Source organism: Pollachius pollachius (genome assembly GCF_949987615.1).
Source record: "Pollachius pollachius genome assembly, chromosome: 7".
Lineage (NCBI taxonomy): Eukaryota > Metazoa > Chordata > Actinopteri > Gadiformes > Gadidae > Pollachius > Pollachius pollachius.
Window position 1 is genome coordinate 19,692,789 of NC_136940.1, and position 24,465 is coordinate 19,717,253.

At 43.1% G+C, this 24,465-nt stretch overlaps 1 protein-coding gene across 1 annotated transcript in view; it reads left to right on the plus strand.

Annotated features, from left to right (window-relative positions):
- Positions 1 to 8,138: 8,138 nt before the first annotated feature.
- The window catches only part of tbl1xr1a (TBL1X/Y related 1a), a 30,436-nt gene continuing 14,109 nt past the window's right edge, over positions 8,139 to 24,465 (plus strand). The window contains exons 1-2 of the mRNA XM_079739695.1: positions 8,139 to 8,399; positions 18,558 to 18,632. The gene's annotated coding sequence lies outside the window, so the exon portion shown is untranslated. The remainder of the gene's footprint in view (positions 8,400 to 18,557; positions 18,633 to 24,465) is intronic.

The window sequence follows — 24,465 nt, forward strand, 5'->3', positions numbered from 1 at the left end:
AGACTTGTCTTAGGACAGTCTAAAGCCATGTTTCCCAACATTGGGGTCGGGTCTCCACTTGGGTTGGCGGGATATTGGCTATTTGTTATTTGATATTTGGTTCCATTATGTTGGGTTACATTTTCATGTCCCTTATATATGAATAGACCAAACAACCTACTAATTTGTACGGGAATGATATGTGGGGGAAGAATAACAATGTAAACGTATTCAACGGTGGAAATATGAAGTTACAGTCTATGATAGCTATTGCTGCAAAAACACAGCTAAACACATTCAAATCACTGTCTAACACAGAAAAGCATGTCACTTGGTTGTTGTCTCTCTATCTCTATGATAATGAGGGGATTGGAAAAGATGAATTGGACTAAATTGGAATGTAGGCCATGCAGTCCAACTTGAAAAAGCACAGCAAACAAACAGTAGTTGGCAGAGAGAAATAGGAAGCAATGACATGGAGAGAATAATGTGTTGTGTGAGGTAGAGGGGGAACTTGGGAAAGAGAGAGAGAAAGAGAGAGAAAACAGCCCCACCGGTAGGTCCTTATGGACAGGAAAGTCTGTCCGTATGCCTGTGATTTTAGACATGGACTACCTTTTATTGGGCCCCTTTACACAAGTAATTCCTCCAATGTCCCGCAGTATGTACTCTATTTCTCCCTCACACACCCCACACACATACACACACACACACACACACACACACACACACAGATACAGCCTAAGTACACATACAATGCATTCCAGTTCTCCAGTCCGGTTCTGCATTCCAGCCCTGCGTGTATGTGTGTGCGTGGGTGTTTGTGTATCTATGTATGTACTGGTATGTTCATATTGAATACATCTATTATTCCCTCCCATGTCACCCACCAGACCAGATGCATTTGACCATGACGCGTTAACAATCCCCCCCTCAAAATAGGGGGGGGGGGCTTCTTTTGTTCTCTCACCGCTATCTCTCCTGTTCTCCTTCTATCACTCCCAATCCTACCTGTCCGTCCATCTATTTGTCCTTCAGTCTGTCTTTCTGCCTGCCTGTCTGTCTGTCTGTCTGCCTGTCTGTCTGCCTGCCTGTCTATCTGGCTGCAGATCCATTTCTCCAATACGAGGACCCAGAGAGAAGGAACCCCTCCTCATGGGGACCAGGGGTAGGGTATGCAGGATAAAAGCCCTACTGTATAGCCTACAATACAGAGAGGATCCAATGATGATGTCAGCCTGTTATTGACTCTCTCCCAGGTCTGAATGACTGAGCAGGAGGAGGGAGGGAGAGAGAGAGGGAGGGAGGGAGGGAGGGAGGGAGGGAGGGAGGGGGAGGGAAGGTGGAGAGGTGGTGGTGGTGGTGGTGTGAGGTGGTGGGGGTTGGAGGAGTGGAATCTATCTATTGCAGTTGGTGGTGTGACCAGCCAGGCAAAAATGAGGGAGTGTGTGTGTGTGTGTGTGTGTGTGTGTGTGTGTGTGTGTGTGTGTGTGTGTGTGTGTGTGTGTGTGTGTGTGTGTGTGTGTGTGTGTGAGAGAGAGTGTGTGAGTGTGTGTATGTGTGTGTGAGTGTGAGTGTGTGTGTGGTTTAGTGGGGGATGGGTTGAATCCTGCAGTCTCTACTTCCGCAGACATAATCTGTCCCGGCTGCTGCGCAGCTCTTAAATAGTTTACAATAATCTCTCTCTCTCTCTCTCTCTCTTTCTCCCTCTCTCTCCTCTCTCTCTTGCTCGCTCTCTTTCTCCCTCTCTCTCTGCCACTCTCTCGTCTTCTCCCTCCAATCGTTCTCCTTGTTCCCTCATGTTGAAAATGGATGACTGCATTCTGTGCGAGGCGGGCAGATGTAGAGGTGGGCATTCAGGGAAAGAGAATCAAATAAAAGAGAGAGCGGAGCTCTGATTACAAGTGACCTAAAAATGAATGACACTTTTGATGAATCCCCCACACAGGCACACACATACATATACACACACATACACAAACACACATACACACACACACACACACACACACACATACAAACATAAACAATACCATTGCTTAACGCTGAGGGTGTTGTGGTAAACACGTGTTTGTGGTCTTACTAGTTATTCTTGCCGGCTTCAGGATAAGAGTATGCCATTGATTGAGTCATCTATCTCTCTAAGCACCCACCCTGCTTCACCCCCTAGAGCACCCTGCTCCACCTCCTAGAGCACCCTGCTCCACCCCCTAGAGCACCCTGCTCCACCCATTTATGGAGGGACCAATTAGAGCCTCATTGAGGGAACACAATCATAATCTGTCTTGACTTGCATGCAACCGGAGAGTGTGCTTATGTGAGTGTGTGTGTGTATGTGTGTCTGAAAAGAAAAAAAAATGTTTACAGATTATGCAATGAGTTCTAAAGGACAGGCCTCTATTTCTCTCTCTCTCTCTCCCTCTCTCTCTCTCTCTCTCTCTCTCACTTCCCCCTTCTACGTCTGCTTCTCCTCTCTCACACACTTGGCCGAGAGGCAGGCTTCTGTAGTTCTAATGACTCACTGCTCGCAGAGGGGAAGCGGGAGAGCAATACAAGGGGAAGGGGAAAACCACTGGCAGCACCTAAGACAAAGAAGACTATGTGTAGGTTATGGTTTTTCTCAAAACAGAAACATAATAAACGGATTTCATGAATAAATGCCTGCAATTTAAGGAAATAACAAAACTACTTGTAATGAATTTAGGGGAATCATTGACTTTGATTACAATTTTGGTTCAGATCTACAGTATGTATTACACAATCATACCTAGCCATTGTGCTTTGGGCTATCTCACAAGATTGCAACTTTGAAGCTGTTAGTGTGTCACACACCAAGGTCTTTTACCAGGTTATCTCGCCTAAATCATTGAGCCCCTCTTGTGGCTCTGTATTTTGGTCACTCCAGTCCTTCTCTGTGCGTGGTACGTGAGCAGAGGATGGCTGCATCAATGTGGAACCCACCAGTAGACACACACACCAGAGCACACTCACAGACACACACACACACACACATATTCACACATACAGACACGCACAAACGCACACACACACACACACACACACACACACAAGCATGCACGTACACACACAAACACGCACACACATGAGCACACACACACACACACACACACACACACACGCACACACACACACACACACACACACACACACACACACATGCATAAACACACACACACACACACAAACACATCAGCACAGACACATTAGCACATACATAGACAGACCCAGACAGTATTATATTCTACTGTCTCACTCTATCTCTCACACTCTCACAAATTTCATCTCTCTTTGTGTCGCAGACAAAGATGCATGTTCTCCATCTATGCAAGCTGAATTATTTAATGGCTCATTCTTGCAGCCCTCTATGCTATTCCGGTCCACGCAGCGAGTGTTAAATTATAGCTCTAGCATGGTTCACGCATTGAGCCATATGAAGATATAGTATGGCGTCATGCTTTGTTAGGCCAGCAGCCCATTGACAACGTGCTAAACAGGCTGAATTTGGAGCATTACAGTAGGTTTCAATTATCTTGGACTCCCGCATAATGTTGTGTTTTCGAGGTCTTAATACTTTTGCATAGAATATCCTTGGTTTAAAGGTCCCATGACATGCTATTTTATGGATGCTTTAATATAGGTATTAGTGGGCCACTAACACAGTATTCAAAGACGTTCCCGAAATTCAGCCATGGTGCAGAGTTACAGCCACTCCGAGCCAGTCGCACATTGAGCTTCCCCCAAATGCGCTGTTTTGGTGTCTGTAGCTTTAATGCAAATGAGGAGGAGCGAGGCGGGTCAAGGAGGAGGGTGGGGGTGTGGCCCTGAGCAGCTTGCAGCCACGGTACCAAGCGCTCTGTTTAGAGTAGCGTATAGCGAGGCGCACACAGCCTATAGCCGTGTTCTGTTAATATTCTAGAACACACTGGAGTCCTGGAGCTCTATATCTAAATAATATCATATTATACATGGATATTTATATCGTATAATATATATTATCACGGCCAAAAGCTGTGTGAGCCTCAAGACGATATTATGAATCTCAAACGACCGTGTACGGTTCTCCGACGTCTCTTGTTCATCCACGTCCACATCAATCTGAAGTAGACTGAACCACGGCATGGAGGAGAAAGGGATTGTTGACCGCGGTTGTCTCCCGCCCGAGCCTTGCTGCCGAGCGACCACTGCCTCGGCAGCGGTCAGCGCTTAGGCACCACCGCCTCCTGCAGCGCCGAGGCGGTGGTCCCTCGGCAGCGGGAAGCGGGGCTCAAGCGGGAGACATTCGAGGCCAACAATCCCTTTCTCCTCCATGTCGTGGTTCATGTACTTCAGGGAGTCAAAGCCAAAGTTCCTTTCCCCCAATTCATTCTCAACCATGGCTGAGATAACCCCCACTACGAGTCTCGTTGTGGAAATACCAGAGACGAGAGTCTGACGTGTTATGCGCCATAACACCAACAGCGTGTACAACACTTTGTGTGTATGCGTGAGTATGACACCCACGTTACAGTCCTGGAGCTCTATATCTAAATAATATCATATAATACATAGATATCTATATCATATAATACATATTATCACGGCCAAGCTGTGTGCGCCTCCAGACGATATTATGAATCACAAACAACTTCGTCAGGTTCTCCGACGTCTCTGGTTCTTCCACTTCCACATCAATCTGAAGTAGACTGAACCGCGTGCTGCCGGCTGCCGGCTGCCGGCTGCCGGCTGCCGGGCGGTGCTGCAATTCCTTCTCAACGAACCATGGCTGAGATAACCCCAACTACAGTCTCGTTGTGGAAATACAAGAGACGTCAAAGAACTGACGTGTTATGCGCCATAACATCAACAGCAAACACTGTGTAATCACACACACACAAACACACTTACACACACACACACACACACACACACACACACGTGGCGCTCGCACGGTCGTGTCTCATTGGCGGGCCAAATTCTCTGGGCGGGCCAGGGAGAGAAAGTGGAGGAGTTTAGATCCTTATGACGACATATGGGACCATATTCCAAATCAGTGCGCTTGAGCCTCCGTTTTTTCAAAGGCGAGCAGAATACCTAGTGCTCGTTTTACACCGAACGCAAATTTTAGCCACTGGGGGACCATAGGCAGGCTAGGGGAACTCATATTTATGTTAGAAAACCTCATAAAGTCAGATTTTCATACCATGGGACCTTTAAATGATTGAATGGCATTTTATGTTGTATAAACTATGTGTTTGTCGGATTGTCTATCCATGGCACTTTGTCCCAGAGGACAATTTTCTGACAGAATCAGACACACAATCTCCATTGAATCTAAACAGTAGTACTTTGATCAATAAAATTAATACTAGAAAATGTTCAAGAAAGGTTTCAACATGATTGCATTTTTAATGAATATATTTAATGGGGTTTGTTATTCTGCCATTACTATTTCAACATTCCTTGTAGATCACAAATCCAATAAGCCCATACAGGAACAGACATGGTGACGTGGTGTGGTTTTCGTGATGCCCAGCCGTGGTGGGACCTGAAATAGACAACAGACAAGATAACATGAGAGGACTCGCAGTTGAAAGGAAACGCCACGTCCTGTTTTGCACTTGGGGGGGGGGGGGGGGAATAGAGCAATAGGCGCAGCCAAGAGCAGTTGAGCAACAGAGAGAGGGGGAGAGCGAGGGAGAATTTAACTGGAACTAAATACTAAGAGGGGGAGGATGGGGGAGGGGCAGAATACAGGCTAAAAGGAAGTGGGTGTATGGAAACTGGAGGAAGCATGTGTAAGGTGTGTGTGTGTGTTTGTGGTTAGTGTATGTGTGTGTGTGTGTGTGTGTGTGTGTGTGTGTGTGAGTGTGTGGGGGTGTTGGGGGGAGATGCATGTGGGGGATCGATGAGGGGGATGGTTGCTTATCAGGGGTCAACAAAGAAAGGTCAGAGGTGTGGCAGGAATGGGGATAGGGAGATAGAAAAAAAGTAAGTAAGAAAGTGTGCACGTGCAGTAGTGGGTGTAGGCCCACTGTTTTGCTGAAGGAGTTGGAGGCCATTTTGCTCTCGTCATTAACAAGAAAAACACTTTTGTAATAGGTACGTTCATGCTATACACTACTACACCTCTCTGCTCCAGTGTTCGAGTAATAAAAGCTGTTCTAAGACACTTTCTCCTCCCACTCCTGGCACGTTATTATCTTTTAGCCCCCCACCACACACACACACACACACACACACAAATAGACACAGCCACGCACACATGCTCCATGTCAGCCTGTGTCACTCTCTAGTTTATCCTGTATGGCATGGCTTTGTCAGGTGCACTGCAGACTATACCACAAACATGGCTGTCACAGCCAGTTCTTCTGCAATCCTTCAAGTTAGCACTAGAAGCCAAAGCCTTCCAAAGCAGACATCACATACAGTAGAGCACGAGACACTCTCAAACGCTTCTTCTGTATGCTCTTTCGAAATGCCACTCACGTTTGTGTGTGGTGATGATTGCCCCTCTCACTCGAAAAAAACAATTATTATGAATTAATTATGAGAATTAAACTTCTCGTTGACATTGCCTCCTTGGGCAATTCAGGAGTACTGTGCTGTGCTGTAAAGGTCATGATGTAACATCCTATCTTATGTCCTAATAAAGTATTCATATTAAAAGCCTGGCCTAAAAGGCTCAGCCAATCAGTAGTAGCTTAGTTGGAAGGGACTTAAATATATGACATTGTGCGCTTATTGGCCCCTTAGAAAGAAACCTAAGTAAACCTTTTGAATAATGACGTGAAGTGAACTTGCCCAGTTGGGAGTGTGTTAGTTCTTGTAGGTCATTGGGGTTTATCCATGAGTGACATTCCTTCAAGTGTTACCAAACCAGACATATCTCCATTGTGCTCACTTGTAAAAAGAATCACACAAAGAGGAAACACTCAAACCAATGAGACAGGTCTTAATCTTTCAGGTCCTGTTTGAAGTTGGTATGGTTTTAAACGTTGACTCACTGGACATCGTATATACATAGTAGTAGAGTGTTTACACACTCCAACAATGATTGGAATGATCCTTGTAAAAATAGATTCAGCCTGTATCCCTTAAAGGCAATGCAGAGCGGCTCTCCCAGTCATAAAACAGTAGAAGAGGGCGGGACAACATGTGGGCGGGATTAAGTAAATCAGGATTTCATTGGTGCTGGGAGTCCAGGAGGATGTTATGTCACAGCCATCTGCTTACTTTCAAATCGGAGCAGGCCTCAACAGAGTTATGATTGGTTGGTATGTAATTCCTGCCCGTTTGGAGGAATTTAAGATTGTAGAAGCAATTATTCTGGAGAATTATATCCTGTAGGAATAAAACAATCTAGTTTTCCTTTTTTGTAACAGATTCAGAATATTTACAATATATTCACAATATAAATTGTATTGCTTTCACAAAATCACAATACAGATAGTGATGGTTTCGAAATTATCGTGTATTCATCAAAGCAATGTAACATAAGATTCTTCTTTGTGGTCCTTTTTAATGAGGGAAGGTATTGTGATTTGATTGTGAACAATTTAAAAAAAAATAATGCCTGAAGTTGAGCCTCATTATGAGAAGATAATGAGAAATAATAATGAAAGCAAATCCCCCAAAAAACAAAACAGTAAAATTTCGAAATTACGCAAAAAATTAGGCAAAATAGTAGTAGCTAAAGGTATTTGAGTGAGAGACACCATGACAAAATTTGTAAAAGTGAATCAATTGCAATTAGTACAGATATAACACACACACACACACACACACACACACACACACACACACACACACACACACCTGGCACCACTACTCTGCTTTGTTTGCTGTTGCCATAAAACATGCAACAATAAAACGTATTTACAAAATATCGATGGAGAATCAATGGAAAATGCAGAATTGCAATAAATATAATTTAAATGTGAGCAATAATAACAATGTGGGCAGTTTTTTCAAGCGATACAGTCTACCAGAGCCGTTCTCTTTTTTCATACTGCGACACCCATTTGATGTTTATGTGACTAGTGTCTTTCCCTTAGCTATGAGAGCTGCAGCGAGAATTGCCCAGGCCTACCTCATTTTCGCCTGGCGGGTCAGCTCCTCTGTGTTTCAGTCTGAAGCCGTTGGCTGCTAGTGAACCGTTTGGCTCTTTCTCTACTAGTGAGCAACCTTACAATCTATCCCAACTGTGCATCTACTTCCATTTTAACGGGATTTACTCAATTATAGGCCGGCGTTTTCAAAACAGAGTGTTAACTTGGGAGTTAACGCAGTACATCGCGGTGTCAGCGGGCCATTATAACGTATTTTTGAGGTTAAATTTACTGGTGGAAAACAACGGTGGAGGAGATTCCATATTAGGAGCACACAAGAGAAGGCAGCCCTTGTGTGATTTGGAACCTCCGGTAAGTGTTTATCTATATTTTTACATTGTTATCGCGATTATAAATAGTACTACCTGTTACAGTAATTACAGATTACTTCATATTGATAATGTAGGCCGGCTGATTGGCTGTTTTGGACGTTTATTTTGATGTTTTCTCTTGTGGTGGGGGATGGGCAACCTCAGCGCGCGAGTGCGCGCGCACAGTGCGTGGATGCCTGTATGCGCGTGGCAGTTAGTATGTGTGTTTGCGAGCGTGTTCTTTTTCAAAACTTTTTTGTTAGTTGACAAACGGATATATAAAAATAATATTTCAAATAAATCATACCTGTATGATAAGTTCAACTGTAACCCATGACATGCTAGGGACAACATATCCCCTGAAATATTAGTAAAACAATCTGGTAACTTGGATGTTTATTTGAGCTATTTCTTCTGTCTTTGACAATTTTCCGTGGTGATTGACTTGCCATCAAAATGTAGCTAAATTAAATACTCGTGTATCACAACATGAATCAAAGCTTACAAGTGTGCCATGCAACTGTCGTTTCAAATCCATGGTCGTGGGGGAGGGGCAGTCAGCAATCACACGAGCGCGCGTGCACGGACGACTCACTTGCCAACCTTGTAAATCAACTCATTGACATAATGTTCTAGTCGGGAGATACTAAATACACCAGCTGGACGTGCATGGCTTTTGTAAACACCCTTAACCCTTCCCTCCACCCACCCCTTTCCAATTGTATACCCAGATTGTAAGATATTTTCTAGGTGTACGTCCAATTTAAGAATTTCCAACTTTGACACTGACCTAATTATTTCAAACCTAATCAAACTGCAGTATCTCTTCGAGCATAACCTCATGTTTATCACCACATCTAAAATTGACAATCTATAATCTTGAAAGTAACTTGTAAACTTAAACAAATCCATCGTACACAGTCCAGCGTCACATGTGTGTAGTTACTTGTTTGACATGTTTTCTGGACTACTCACAGAGAAGAATTATAATGGATTATTGCAACAGAAAGACTTTAATGAATACTTACGAAAACTTGATTTTACTTTTAAGATATATGATTTTAGATATTTTAAAGGATTTTACACAAATTATATTTTCTAGTAAAAGGACTTGGTAAGTAGATGTCGGTAAGTAGCCTTTCTAGCTGTGGCCTTACATTCACACAAGCCATCAAGGAAACTGATATCATGGTTGTTGTGATGTACATTTTAAGTGCCTCTAGGTTCTCAATATACAACATAGCAGGATGCATGTATTCCTTTTGTCCATTCATACTTTTTGTGTTATGTCTGTTATTTCTGGCAAAGTTCCCCAGTATATTTTAAATAGTCACCAACTGCTAGTTGGATGCACTTCAGAGCAAGGCTGTTTTGCGTTGCTTTTACAGATGCCATTTTAATCTAGGTCATCATGCCTACTAGGGATGTGTGCACTGCTCGTTTCTCTCATGGTAGAATAAAATATCAACCTGGTGACATTTTAAGAAGTTGAAATTGATAATGGGCAAAACATTCTATCCATCAAAGCATTATTAGTATTATCCCTAGGCATTGTCAATAAAGAGCGTGCATATCAAAAACATCCTCCAGTCCACCATGCTTTGCACTAGGGCTTGTGGAAGGGCGTTTGAAGTCTTTGTGAGTAAATGTTTCCCAGCTCATCGTGTTTGTAGTAATGTGGCACGGAACTGCGTATTTTAAGTGGCTGTCATCCTCCAGCTGTCCAGGTCGCTCAGTTTACCTCCAATATGGAGTGCCAGTCTCATGCAGTCCTACAGCAAGCAATGTTATTGGCTCTGCAAAACATTAGAAATGTGTATATATGTTGTCCCGCCAGTAATGGTATAATATAAGTGAATGCTATATAATTATTGAAAACAGTTTAGCTTAGCAAGCAAGCTAGTAATCCTGGACATACTGCTGCCTCTCAAACCCCTTGTAATCGTATCTGTTCAGTCAATCAGTCAATCCCTTAAATTGAACAATAGAAAATATTTCACAATTTATGCACAATAGGGCTAAACAGAACTTGGGATATGCATAGACACGTGTAATATGTTTTTTTTAGGGATAATCAGTTTATGGAGACTACGTGATTTTATGGGTATTAGGAAGAATCATCAGCTCACTGCTGGAGCACAGACGTGGGTTTTAGCAAGCTTGGTTTTATTCATGTTTACTTGCGGCCGTATTTTTATATAGAAGCTCACAGATACAAAATGTTGAGAAACCTGGCCTGTTTCGTTTCAAATCTTTCCTGGTCGGTCCTATTGGACACCCCTCCCAGCTACCTCTTGTTGTAGGAGCTTCCTCTCTTGGGGAATGCCCTATCTAAAAGTGTCAGTAAAGATACTACGTAACGATGGCTCCAACTGATTCATGTTAATGCTAGGCAACAACCAACAACAAACCCACTAGCAAACAGACTTTGCCAAGATATTCATTGGTTTAAAGATTATGTTTAGATTATTGCGAAGATCTAGTGCACTGGTGCACACTATAGCAGGAGTGCATCAGTCGGTGGCAGTTTCCGTTGTTCAAATACATCATTATCTGTAAGTATGTTAAAGTTGGTGCTCTGAGCGAAAGAAAACTAAAATATAGAGCCACACAAAGCTTTCGTTGATAAGAAAGATTTGCTTGATGTGTTTGGGCAAAGCCTGCTGATAACTCACCTTGGTGAACTTAAACTGAGAGGCTGCTTGTATGCATTAGCAATTTGGTAGAGCATGGTTGTACAATTGTGAAGGCAAAAATGTCTATCATCTCATTTGGAGAATAGAGAAGCTGATAGCTCCTCACAGCTCCTAACGCTCCATCACAGCTCCTAACGCTCCATTCTCCGTGACTGTTGCATATTAGTTGCCACGAAAATTGAAATTCCAGTGCTTGTTAATGGTAGGAATTGGGATTTTGGAGTGAATCTCGAATATGTTACCGGATCTTAGTTAGGCGTTTCTAATGCTTTTTAGGGAAATCGGTTTTCCGGTGGAGGTTGTCATGTTATTTCTGCAGCTTTTTGACTTAAATTTGTGTCCAATTTTTTCAACACAGCTCCAAACGCTCCATTCTCCGTTAAAAATCTCATGTTATCTGCAGAAGTCTAACATCTAAATACAACACCAATTGTGTTTCACTAAAGCCTCCTTGCATGTTTATCCTAAAGGCAATACACCAGTGTCACAAAGTTTATCCCCAGTGCTTGAAATGGTGCTGGTTTTGCTTGGAAACCCTCACTGGTGTTGTCATGGTACATAGTCAAATTATGAGACACTTAATTAGATCTGAGAAATACAAAGTTCTCATAGTATTTCTCTGTTTCTATAGTCTTTCCTTCCCACCTAGTATATTGAACATGGAGCGTGCAGACACCAGAAAACGGCCAGTCACTGATAAGATAGCAGGGTAAAGTTATCTACACAAAACACATCGATCATCGGGCCTTATTAAATCAGTGAGAGACTGAGCGAGAAATGCGGGCTATTACAGTTATGTAAGCGGTGCTCGCCAGTGCTGTGGGATTGGACGCGTGGGGGAAGGGATGTGAGAGGACGGAGGCGGTGTTCACAAGCAGAGGAGGGAAAGGCCAGGCGAGTGGAGTCCTATTGAAATTCCGTATGTGAATGAGTCAGTGGGCCTGACGTAGCCACGCTCCTGCAAGTGTGGGCCCTCTGGGAAGGAAATGTCTGAGGCAGAAAATGGAGTGGTTGCTGAAGGGGGGATGTACTATAGTGGTTAACGTATGCGGTAGAGAATAATTTGGGTGCTGTTTCGGAAGATGAGTGTTATAACTGTAACCCTCAATTTCAAACCAATTCTGTGTAGTTCATCCATGGCCTATCACCCCCTAGAACTTTGGCCTCATCTGAGAAACAGGCGCACATAGGATTTTGGGTTTGGCTTTTTGACACTGTGCGCCGTACCTTTGGCCCCGTAGTGCTGGGCTAGCACTTTGTCTAATCAGTTACATGCTCTGTCTGACAGCTAGCGGACTCCTTTGACACAGTTTCCCTACTCCCTCCCAACCTTTTTTGCCACGGTAGCTCATCGGTCACTGCTTCACACTTGTCCAATCTCTGGTTACATCTCTGGCCAGCGGAAGGCAGGGGGTGGGGGCCTGTTCCACAGCGAGCACCGTCGAGTAATGGTGGAGAGGAAGTAAGGCTACCAGTCAAGACGGCCGTTGTTTTATACACTCAGTTATGTAATGAGCATTGTCCCTTAAAATGGTGCATATTTCAATTCCTTTAATGAATCTTAATTGGATACTCAAGCAATATTTCATTTTTATTTCATTATTATATATCATAATACCATCAGCAAATTACCTCGTAACATAACAGAACCTTCCTAAACCTGCTTTCAAAAATAGTACAAAGAAGCTCAATCAACGACCAGGCCTCTCTTTTAGTTTTTGGTTTCTGTTTATACATGCAGACGGATTCAGTCTAGGATCCAGAGACCTGAGTTGGCATTAACTGACAACCGCAGCCACGTGATGTGTGGGCCGGGACCAGCAGGGGTCAAGTTCGTCCCAGTGAAAGAATGGTGCAGCCTTGGCTTTCCCCTCCCCCCACCATGCTTTGATCTTTACTAGCCTCGAGAGCACTGCAGCATTCCTCCCCAGCCTGGGTAGACACACTGCATGCATTAATTGCATTCTTGCAAGCCACACTACTACAAGGAATTTCTACGAAAAATGTTTTATGTTTTGACCATAATCCCCCTCGACCACGCTCCAAACAGGTCCGTCTAAGCCACTTATGTAAACAAATCATCCACAGCTCCAGATAGGCTGCCTTTCGATGTTCAGCTCGCACACATTCCGGCTGTGCTTGTGTGTGCGCCGGTGTCGATAAAAGCGACCCAAATCTCCCCTTTTAAAAAAGGTTCTCTTTAAATGATATGAACAATGTTTAAGGCCCACCCCATACTGGCAGCGGCCTCTTTTTGCAGCGAGACCAGAGGGTGTGCTGGGGCTGGGTTGGGTTAGTGTTGCTTCTACTATGTCATGGGATCTCTGTGCTGCGCCACAGTGTTGAGGATTATTGATAGTGTGAGCTAAAACCCAGAGCCAAAAATAGTCCATGCATTTCTTCTCATGCACATTGATGAAGAGATGTCTTACTACTATTCTCAAAGTGAAGTAAGATAACTCTAATACAAAGCTTACACATCGCTATTGAACATTGTATACCACTCTACATATGAAACAGAGTTCCGTCTCTATGTATTCATGTTTATTATTGCTATCTTAGTGTTTTGTTTTATTACTTCCTCACTTGGCATTAGTGTTTGGACTGATATGCTCAAGTGCATTGGATAACACTTTGCTTTGATATCAAAGACTTCAAATGGCTCCGCTTTTTATCCAAGCTTATCTACAAACAAGGTAGTATCAACTGCTGAGCGTGAATACCAAATATTCTACAGCTCAGTCTGTCTAATTCCTGAGTAGCTGGCTATTGTTTTGGTCACCCCGTTCAGCATTAGCCTGCAGCAGTGCAGGGATAGTAAAACTATGCATCAGGCCTTTGTGTTGCACCAAACCAATTGGTGCCATTGGTCTCACCCTCTCTGTATCTGGCATGTGGGTGTTTGACACTATACACATGATGCACTAGCAATTGGCTTGGTTTGATCATTTTTTATTGCCGGCCTTTTCGGCCTTTGTAACCAACCATGGTTTTGCTGCTGTCTTTCACTGTGTAATATCGATTGCCTCTATATTACAATACTATGTTTTTACATAACAGTTGAAATGGCCCACAGCTTCTTGTGGCGTGATCGGTAAAACGTATAGTCTTTTCTATTGATACGAAAATCCTGAAAAATTTAGGGCAAGGACTAAGTGTGCTCTCTGAAGAAAAGGATAAAAAGAATTCAGCATTTTCAAGTAGAAGTCTATGGCAACTTGTTCCTCAGGTTGCATTGCCCCACCACCTATCTCTGTTACACACAACTGCCTCCGGCGATCTGAAGCATGACCCTTGGCAGCATGGAGCTTGTAGTCTCATTAATTGGGTTGAACGCTTGCAATGAATGCGGCTTGTGGCGTAATAGTTTAGAGTAATTCATGCGCCCCAACACCACTATTTGTGGGGTGTAGCCCAGAGGCTCCCTAGGTTGGCTTCCTTCAGCAGTCCCCCTCTGTGACCCTGAACTGCTTCCAACGGTTCGGCTTGTCCACGTTATCCCATGTAACAGTTATCCCCCCCCCCGTATTCTGTGAGCCTGTTGTATGGCCCCAGGAGTTTAAAGGGTGAGAGGTTGAACAGGAAAATAGTGGGGAAGGGTGTGTGTGTTTGTGTGAGACTGTGTCAGTGTAAAATGAGCAAGGGAAATGAAGGGAAAATGGTAGAGAAGGGTGAACAGGGAGGCAGCAGGAGAGATAGTTTCCCTGGATTACTTGGATGCAGAGACGTGTGTGTGTGTGTGTGTGTGTGTGTGTGTGTGTGTGTGTGTGTGTGTGTGCCAATGCATGGGGGAGGGGTTGAGGAAAATTAGAGTCAGCGGGGAAGACTTGACAGTGGAAAATGAGATGGATACACCAGTTCAGTTGTTTTCTGACTGTTTTTTTTGTTTTTTCTCTCCTTGCACAATGCAAGGCACATGACCTGGGCTGGGAGCCTGTCTCAATTGCATTTGACTCATTTGGTTTGTGTTAAGATAATACACGCCAACGAAAGGCTCGGATCACTACGGCTGCTTGGTCTATGAGATGTGCTCAAGCCCTGTGTTTCTCAGAGGCACTAATGTTCTGACTAGCTCTGGTAGAGTCGTAGATCAGTGAGTGTCCAATATATCGCACTACTTGTTAACTGGTGAGACGAGTGGTTCTCCTTTAGGCCCTTTCCCATGGATAACCGCTATATCCACATCCATTACTATCATGTTGTTGTGATAGTTAATTTGATGAAGTCATTGGTTAGCGCCACTTTGCGAGATTTTGTTCCAACGACTTAATTCACACAATAATATTCATGCTGCTTTGGAATTGGTTTTATCTTAACAACATATGACACAAAGGGAAAATGTGTTAATTGACTACATTTACATGCACAACAAGGCCAGTTAGGCAGTGTAATCACGTCACAGCCATTATCCAGTTTAGATTGGTCGGATTAACCTACTTTTATGGTGTAAACATGATGGCATTGGACCCTAACCGATCTATATCTAACAGTGACAATTGATTAGAACGTTTTGAATCACCTATTCCTGAAACATTTATTTTCTTTTTCTAGTTTCTAAAATGTCCTCCTTCTTCCAAAGAGTATCTCATCACTGCTCTGTGACTAACTGGTCAGCTGGGACGCAGCCAGCAACTGATCTACAAATCATCTGCGCTTCTACGAAATGAGCCGGAACCTCCACGTTCCAGAAGTGAAGGCCTTTTCTATGAAGTACAGTTACAAAAGGCAGATCTGAAACATAACTTTTTTCAACAGTATATCATGCAGTCAACCGGTTACACATAGTTCATAACTCGACTTGTCTTTTGACAGTGCCTTTCTCAGTGGAGCATTTGGGGTCGCAAGGACATTGCTGAAATAAGCTGAAATAATAAGAGATATTTGAGGATCCATTTTGACACGCATATTTTAAAAGGTCTCATAGACTTCCTGAGTATACGAAGTGAATTACATTTCTATCGGATGGTAGTAGGCTTACTCGCTAAGTGTATCAGTAAAGGTTGAGTGCTTTTTAGATTGCTGGATTTTATTTATATAGTAAACCTTTATATATTTGTTTACATGACGTTACATTACAATATGTACAGTACACGGTTTCGGAAAGTAGGAAAGAGGGTAGTAGTAAAAAGGTTCTGAATCCCTGAATCTAACAAATATAAGTGTATGGAATCGCATCCATTCGCATCAAACCAAATCACATTTTGCATCGCACCATATTGTTTCAAACTTAAAGTAAAATTTAGGTATCCTACCGAAGCCCATGTATCGAAATGCGTATCGAATTGTGCTTGAAAGGAGAGATGCATATCCGTACTTGTTACCAATTATGTTGAGCTGACAATTACTCCTCGAGTCAATACTCATTAACTCTATCCTTACTAAAATTAAAAGCCTCTGTTTCTTATGATGTGAACCATTATTGATGTGAACCGTGACTGTTGCTCAATGAGCAACAGTCACGGTAGTCATGGTAAGACCTTTCTTAGCTCTCGATGCTGCTGCCTTGAGGTTTGAGCTAGGGCAGTGACCCTGATTGAATAAAGATTTTGAACCAAATCCAAATTTTTATACGTTTTTCCTTTATATTAAGACAATCTGAAGTTCCAGTCTGCATAAGTGACCATTAGCCCTTTCTTAAGCTTCACTTGCCTTTTGAAAATCGAGCAGCATCATTACGTTTTTATCACTATAGTTAACTTCAACTCTTTAAAATGCTGACGGTTGATTAATTGATAGCCTTACAACATGAGCTCCTTACAAGAATTGTAAGTAATGTGTTATAACTGTTGTTATAACTAGCGGTTGCATAACAGCTATTTATGGCAGCTTTAACGCTACACTGCCCTGCCCTGATGTGGCTCTGTGTGAGAGCCTGTCTCGTAGGCTGAACCAGTGGAAACAGTTATACAGTTCTTCTAAAATAGATGTTTTTTACAATAAAAAGGTTACCCAGCATACCAACTGTGCTGTATGGGTGGAGCTATCGATACTGCCCTAAAATTGGCTACAAACCTGCTCAGACAGTGGAGAAAACCAAAAGGACAACATGATGGATGTTGGAAATGTGTAGTTATAAAGGCAAACGTATCATACAAGGGTTCTGTTTGTGTTTACCCTCAACTTTCTTTTGAACATAATAGGATGTTCAAGGAGAGAATGTTCACACTTCCAATGTTGAACTATCTAAGGTAATTGTCATGTTTTTCTTGGTGCTCAGCGCACCTTTTGAAATGACATTCCTTCTTCCATTGCGTTATTTTGATCTGGAAACTTAAGACTTTGAATTGATATTGTTTGTGAGCGTAGTCACATTAAACATTTTCTGCAATGGATGGAAATTCTGCATTGCAATCGCTGTTTCGAAGAGTGTAGTCCTAACTCTACTATGGTAAAAGCAGTTCCTAACCTGTGTGACCAGTCGAGCTCTGATGTGCGTGTAACACAGATGGAATGCTTCAACTACAGATTCAATCTGTGACTTTCGAGGTGCGAATGAGTAGAAACTATCTGACAATCAATAAAGTCAATAAAAAAGTGCCCATAAAATGAGTCTCAGGTTCTCACAGAGATGAGGGCGATATATTAGATTCTAATTCTTTATTTGTTTTGCATCCCTAGTTTGTACTGACTAAAATCTGAAGAAGGCCTATTTCCAAGCCAGGTTTTTTTTAGAATGCTTGGAGTGCAAATCACTCTCTCTGTGGACGAGGTGGGGTTGTGATCTCTCTGGCATCAATGCAACATGTTTTTTTGTTGAAGTCTTTGCTTGTTTAAGCTTTTCCTACATTTCAGTATCAATCAATGAAAGGGACATATGACTCATCATGTCTGTCTTGCAGTGCATTCAGTTCACTGGGCCAGACAGCCGTAGAGTAGAGCTACATGTTTTGTTTTTTCACAATGGAATATACATTTTCTGAATCTAATGTTTTTGATAGCTTTTATGTAATCAAATTTAAAATATGTGTTGACAGCCCTACATGATACCAAGTTCTGGATACGATTAACCTGTTGCTTTATACTTTGAAGCTGGAAATGCCAATTTATTATTGTAAATAGAGACTATGATTTTCAAAAACCACCCCAACCACCTTCCAGCATATATTGAAAAATATCACAAAATCTAAAATATCTGTCCCCGGAAAACTTACCAATCGCTGGAATCCAATCATTGGGATGGCATTCATGCAGGTTATTGTAAGGACGATTTCCCATTTGCCCAATTGCCCAGGCCAATTGATGGATATCTCCCGCAACAAATATTATTGCAAATTACATTTCGACCATTAAGGGGCAGTAGGTGCAGTAACTCATGTTCACCAGAGATGGGGTTGTTCTTTCAGCTCCATTTATTCAATATATTGTGGTAGACGTTGACTAGGGCTTTACTTATTTAAAGTCTGCGACAGCATCTCTGAATTTTTCTCACCAGTGACCATCTCATTTCTCTCTCTTAACTACAGGTGCCGCTGAGTCTCTGGAAAAAGGCCCCGACTTAACAACGTGGTGGTGCTGGTGAAAACAAGCGTAGCGCTGTGGTGAGTAGGCCATAGGGTAGTCTCTTGAATCGATATATAAAGCTTATGGCAGAGAAGCTCAAATCTGGGTGTAAAGGGTGTTTCACTTTCTTTGGCCTTCATATTGATTGTGACAAATCCTGTTGCTGGAGGCATATGAAACAAAATTGTGTATTCCTCAATCAGTATTGCATACTAGCATGGATAGAATAAACAATACGCTTAACTTTTCGGAGCCAGGTAGCTTTTAGTTGAGGGGTAATGGTGGCTGGGATAGCCAGGGAGCTTTAGGTTAATGGGTATTCGTGGCTGGGATAGCCAGGTAGCTTTTGGTTGAGGGATAGCCTGGTAACTTTTTGCTAAGGGGTACTGGTGGGTGGGATAGCCAGGTAGCTTTTGGTTAAGGGATAGCCAAGTAGCTTTTGGTTAAAGGGTACTGGTGGCTGGGATAGCCTTGTAGCTCTTGTCCAAAAAGGATGCACTGGGTCGACTAAACTGTTTGTTGACACATTTGTTGGTCGACTGCCATAGAAGGCCCAAGTCTCAGCCAGGCTTTCACAAAGGTTTCACTGTGTGTTTCTTCCATACACAAGACCGCCAGGGCAAGACCACCAGGGCACACCTTTGTTTCAACCTTTCAATAGACAATGGACATAGGTGATTTTAGTTAGTGCTGGACTTTGGATAATGTTGACAAAAACATGTGGTTGTGTTTTCAATGCATGTTCTTTATAATCACATTTCTGGCATTACATTACCTGTTATTTTTCAAGTAGGGCTGAATAGCAGCTGCAGCCTAATAAAATGGGTGGGGTGAACCATCTTGAACAACTTGTATTGCCTAAATGTTGAAAATGGTAAACACCAGTCGTATTCACCCTAGTCTGATAGTTGTGGATTGTTGATTGATTTCTAGCATAGTCTTAGACCAACATTGATTTGGAGTCTAAAAACACGTGATTATTTAAACTTGTGCTGCGCATGCACAGCGTCCTTGCACCTAAGACTTGACCCGAAATAAATAGTTTGTAGTTGTTACTAATTGCGCTTATTGGATTATATAGCACGATATAGTCTTCATAGATAAGTTGTGTTTTTCTCTTTCACCTTTCCTACTTGCCTGTACTCAGTCATGTTGACTGTTGATGGTTGACATCGTTCTAGAAGTGAATCTGGACCACATGTAATTGACATCCGCATATAGAAAGCCAGACACAGTTCACAGGCTTGGCAGAGGAGGGAACAGGCAGTTTTTGTGGTGGAAATCCTGACTGCTTCCACAATACCACAGTAACACAGACAAAGGCCTCTTTGTTATGTTGGGTTTTTGTTTTGTGTTGTTTTTCTGCTCCTCGTCGATTTAGCATTTGCTTTAGAAGACTCCTGCGCACAACTTGCCTCTCAGAGGGTGTCGTTGTTCTCATAATAAACCACAGATATGTTAGAGGCCAATGCCGTTGGCACCAATATATCCTCAAGGAAGCTAGAAATTCCACCGTCCCTAAATAACCCCCGTTTGCTCATTCAGAGAGATGTGTCTCTTATGCTAATTAATCTGAGCATTACATGCACCTTAAAGACGGTTAATTGTTATATTTTTTTGCATTAATGCACAATCCATATTCAGTTAGATTCTCATTGATTAGTGTTACATTAAAATGGAATTAAACTGTAGCCCGCCCAGGCATAAAGATGGAAAGAGAAAGATTTGTAGCTGAACAAAGTCTGCAGAGGAAGACGCCATGCAGGACCTCAGATCTGGACAGCGTGTGCTTCTTAATGCGTCGAAGTGGAGTGATTGGAATCGGAAGAGCGACTCGACGGGGGGGAGGAGTCTTGTGGATACACGACTCCTCCCCCTCATACTAAAAGAGCAGAGGGGTCATGGCCACGCACTCCGACTGGGCGAGCATGTCGCTCGTAAGCGAGCACATGTTGCAATAGAAGACGGCTCGGGCTCCCACCAGGAGCAGTGTATCCTTTACAGCGTGCTTTGTTCTCATCCGATACTAAGTGAGGGAGGCGTGACGTGCGTTGTGTGAATCCCACGCCTGAGATATACGTCACGGCCTCCTGTTTACTGAGCTGACGTAAAACGAAATTGCGACAGCTGTTGCTGTGCGGTCTTGAATTGAGTTTGATTTAATTGGAAGCATATATATGACATATACATTATGTAATGTATGCTTTATACAGACATAAAAGCACACAATTGCACTCACGCGGTAACTTAACCCCTTCTCCAGCAGTATAGTCAACAACGTAATGCAGATTTCGGAATGGGACGCCAAAGAACGGGATATGGCTGCAGTTTACGGTCAAGGAGCCTTTTGCAACGGGATTCCTGGGGGGTTGATCAGGATCGGGACTTTGGCGGTAACCCTGCTAATCTGTGGCCAAGCACTGATACCGCTGCCCTCGCTGACCCCGCTGTGTTCACCGCTTGCAGTTTGGTACGGGATGACGAGGCTGAGCTTGATCAGGTCCAGCAGCCAAGCTAGGGCCCAGCCCGGGGAGGGCGCACACACATAGCCACTCCATCTGTCACGAGAGGAGCAGCCAAGGCCGGTCTGCACTGCACCTAAAGGTCCCATGTGAGGCGCAGTTAGGCTCCCCAATGCAGTCTGTCACCTTCTGCAAGTCGAGGGAGTAACGTTGAAAGGCAACAAAAATAAAGGTACAAATGGAATAACCCTCCCTCACAACCCAGAGCTCCTGGAATGACGACACGGGGGGGGTGAGGCTTTGTTGATGTGTCTCAATTTCGCCTGAAGTACACGGCGTCCTTTTCAACTTCAGCCTCCCCCCGGGGCCTCTGTTACTTCCTGTGCCCTGTGCGGTCGGGGAGTAGGGGGACTCCGAAGGTGATGATAACGCTGACAGCCAGTTGGCTAAGGAGTCTGCCCGTCAAGTCACGCGGCACGTCAGCAAAGAATCTAGTTCAGCCAGTAGCCTCAGTATGATTTCTTGTTCCCCGACCGCTGACTGCTGGCTCAGCTACCCGTCACAGAGAGAAAGCGAGCACTGTCCCAAAGCTTGCATGTGTAAGATTTGTCGAGCGCAAACCACAAAGTAAATGTCAGAGGTGTATCTCTCTCTCGATCGAGGAGAGGACGTTGTATCTGTTGTTTTGGTCGGAGTGCCGGTGGTTGTTTGGAAATACTGATCACATATGATACCTGATGGACCATGTACAGGATCAGATTTCAATGAGAGATCACCGTTACCCTTTTTAGAAGGCCAAACAGAATGGTGGTAAGGGGTCCCGCGTGAGCCTGGTGGAAATCTGTGAGTGAGAGGCACCACGGTCTCAGACCACACTTTGCCATTCGCTATTTTCCCCCAACTACCTCAATAACTAGAGGGGAAAATAACGGAAAACATTCTGCTGTTTGGTTGCATAATGATTTTTGTGTCTGTGCCGTCAATTATTTACAAGCCTTTTAAAATGTCTCCCAGTCAAGTCTGTTGCCTTGAACACTGCTTCATCGACTCCTCAGCACAGTAACGAGGCCTGTGCGTGCAAAGTATTGTATCATATTGCTGGGATTGCAAGTTGAGAATTGGCAAACATGATATGCATTCGGTTTGCAAAGTAAATGATATCATCTGCATGAAGATTTGTGACATTACAGAATGGATCAAAGATGCTAATCATGGGCAGGGTCCATTTAGTGTTGTGAACTGGCACAATCCCACAATGCACGCACAGTATACCTGCATGCTGTATGTGGTTGTGGATGAACAAACCTCACTTGGGTGATGTGGCATACTTCAGTTGCTAAAGCCTGCTATAGTTATAGCATACTACTCCAGATGCTATAGCATACTCCAGTTTATATAACATACCACTCTAGATATAGCATACTCCAGTTTATATAGCGTAGTGTACCACTCAAGATGCTAAAGCATACCCCAGTTGATATTTTATATGCCAGTTGATATAACACAGTGTACCACTCAAGATGCTATAACATACTCTGGTTGATAAAGGATGCTACAGTTGATATAGAATAATCGAGTTGATATAAGATAATGCCCCAGTTGCTGTAGCGTACTTCTTCAGTTGTGATAGCATAATACTTTAGTTGAAGAAGCATAGTACTCCAGTTGACAATTGTGAGCCTACTTTTCTTTATACATAGACAAGATGAGTATAAAGACGCATGATGGGTCCGGTATATCATTGATTCAAATGTGTTGTTGTCAAATATAACATTGAGACAATTGTTAGACTGGTTCTTCAAGACCTGCACACCAGGCTAGACCAATGTTTTCCCAACAAGGTGTCACGAAGAGAGGGTGGCGTTCAGGCGCTGCTCTGGTGACCAGGCCTACAACAACACATGTGAACACCTCATATACCCTTTGAGGCCCGGTCACAAAATCACATTAGGAACAACTGTGTCGTACGACACAGATAAGCAAACAGTACATATTTTCCAGCAGGAAAGGGAAATCTGATGAATGTCAGTGGTGAGAGTGCTTGATATGTAATCTTGGGGTTTCCGGTTCCTCTGTGTGTGTGTGTGTGTGTGTGTGTGTGTGTGTGTGTGTGTGTGTGTGTGTGTGTGTGTGTGTGAGATAGAGAACAAGAGACACACACACAGCAAGTAGCTCTGCTTCCTGCTTTTACCATATAACATTGCAATAACTTGGGTTTATAGCAGACTCAGGGGGTTTCCTGAAAGACTGATGCAATGTTGCTGAAAAGAATGTGAACTATGCTGTGTGTATTCTCCTTTACCTAAAACTGCCCTTTACCTAAAATAGATCAATAATTCACAGAGCGACAGCATTTGCCCGTCACTCTGCTTCCCTTGTCAGTCAATTCATTCAAGGCCATGAACAAGTTGCTATTTGTAGACAAACTCATTGCCCCCACTTCCTGTTTCGGCAGTACTTCCTGTACCCTTTAGAACACCAGCAGTCAGCAAACCAATGACCTACACTTCAAACTTTCTATAATGTTTTCTGGCATATTAAGAAAACTAAACTTTCCTTAGCAAACATTGAAGAGTCATTAAGATTTCCAATGGTGCGTTTTACAGCGCAGTCATGTATTTTCAGGCTGTGCCTGGGACATATGGGCTAGCTATTTACTTGTAGCATCCACTGCCATCGAGGTGAATGCTCACTCAGTGTATATAAAAGATGGCGATGATCATAGGTCCGTAAATATAGTTAACAACTATGGAAGCAATAAGAGGAGTGTGTGTTGAGAAACATAAATAGGCTGTTACCTCCAACATGTTCTCCATCGTGCACCATGTTGACTATGACAAAGTTACCCGAGTGTGATCAGTCTAACTGATTTACTCTCATGCTAGAACCGTCAAAATTAAAGATGCGTTCAAAGTAAAAATACCTTTTAAGGTATTTTTCCCACGTCAATGGATTATTACAAATCATAGAGCTGAATGAGCCCTTACATATAGTATATGACCCGACATCCGTTTTGCTAAAAAGCAACACTAATTTTAATCGCACCAAGGTCGATTTTTGATGGCTCTAGCCTTTTATGTGTGTGAATAAATCACTTTAACCAATCGCAATCACATTCACTGGCGATATAGGCTGAAAGCGTAATCCATCTGATTTTTTCACAAATCCACAGTTCTTACTTGGGAAAGTAAGAACTGTGGATGCTGCCTTTTCAGCCTGCGTTGCTGGCTGAAAAGGGTTGTCGCTATACTCATGGTTTATTCACTACACGTACAACCTAAAAGGTCCTTTTAGGCATACCATAGTAATGAATAGTTCCTTCTCTTTCCGAGATGTTTTTTTTAAAACCGCTTCTATAGCAGTATTAAAATACTTCAAAAACACAAATGCAGAATCAAAGCTTATTACG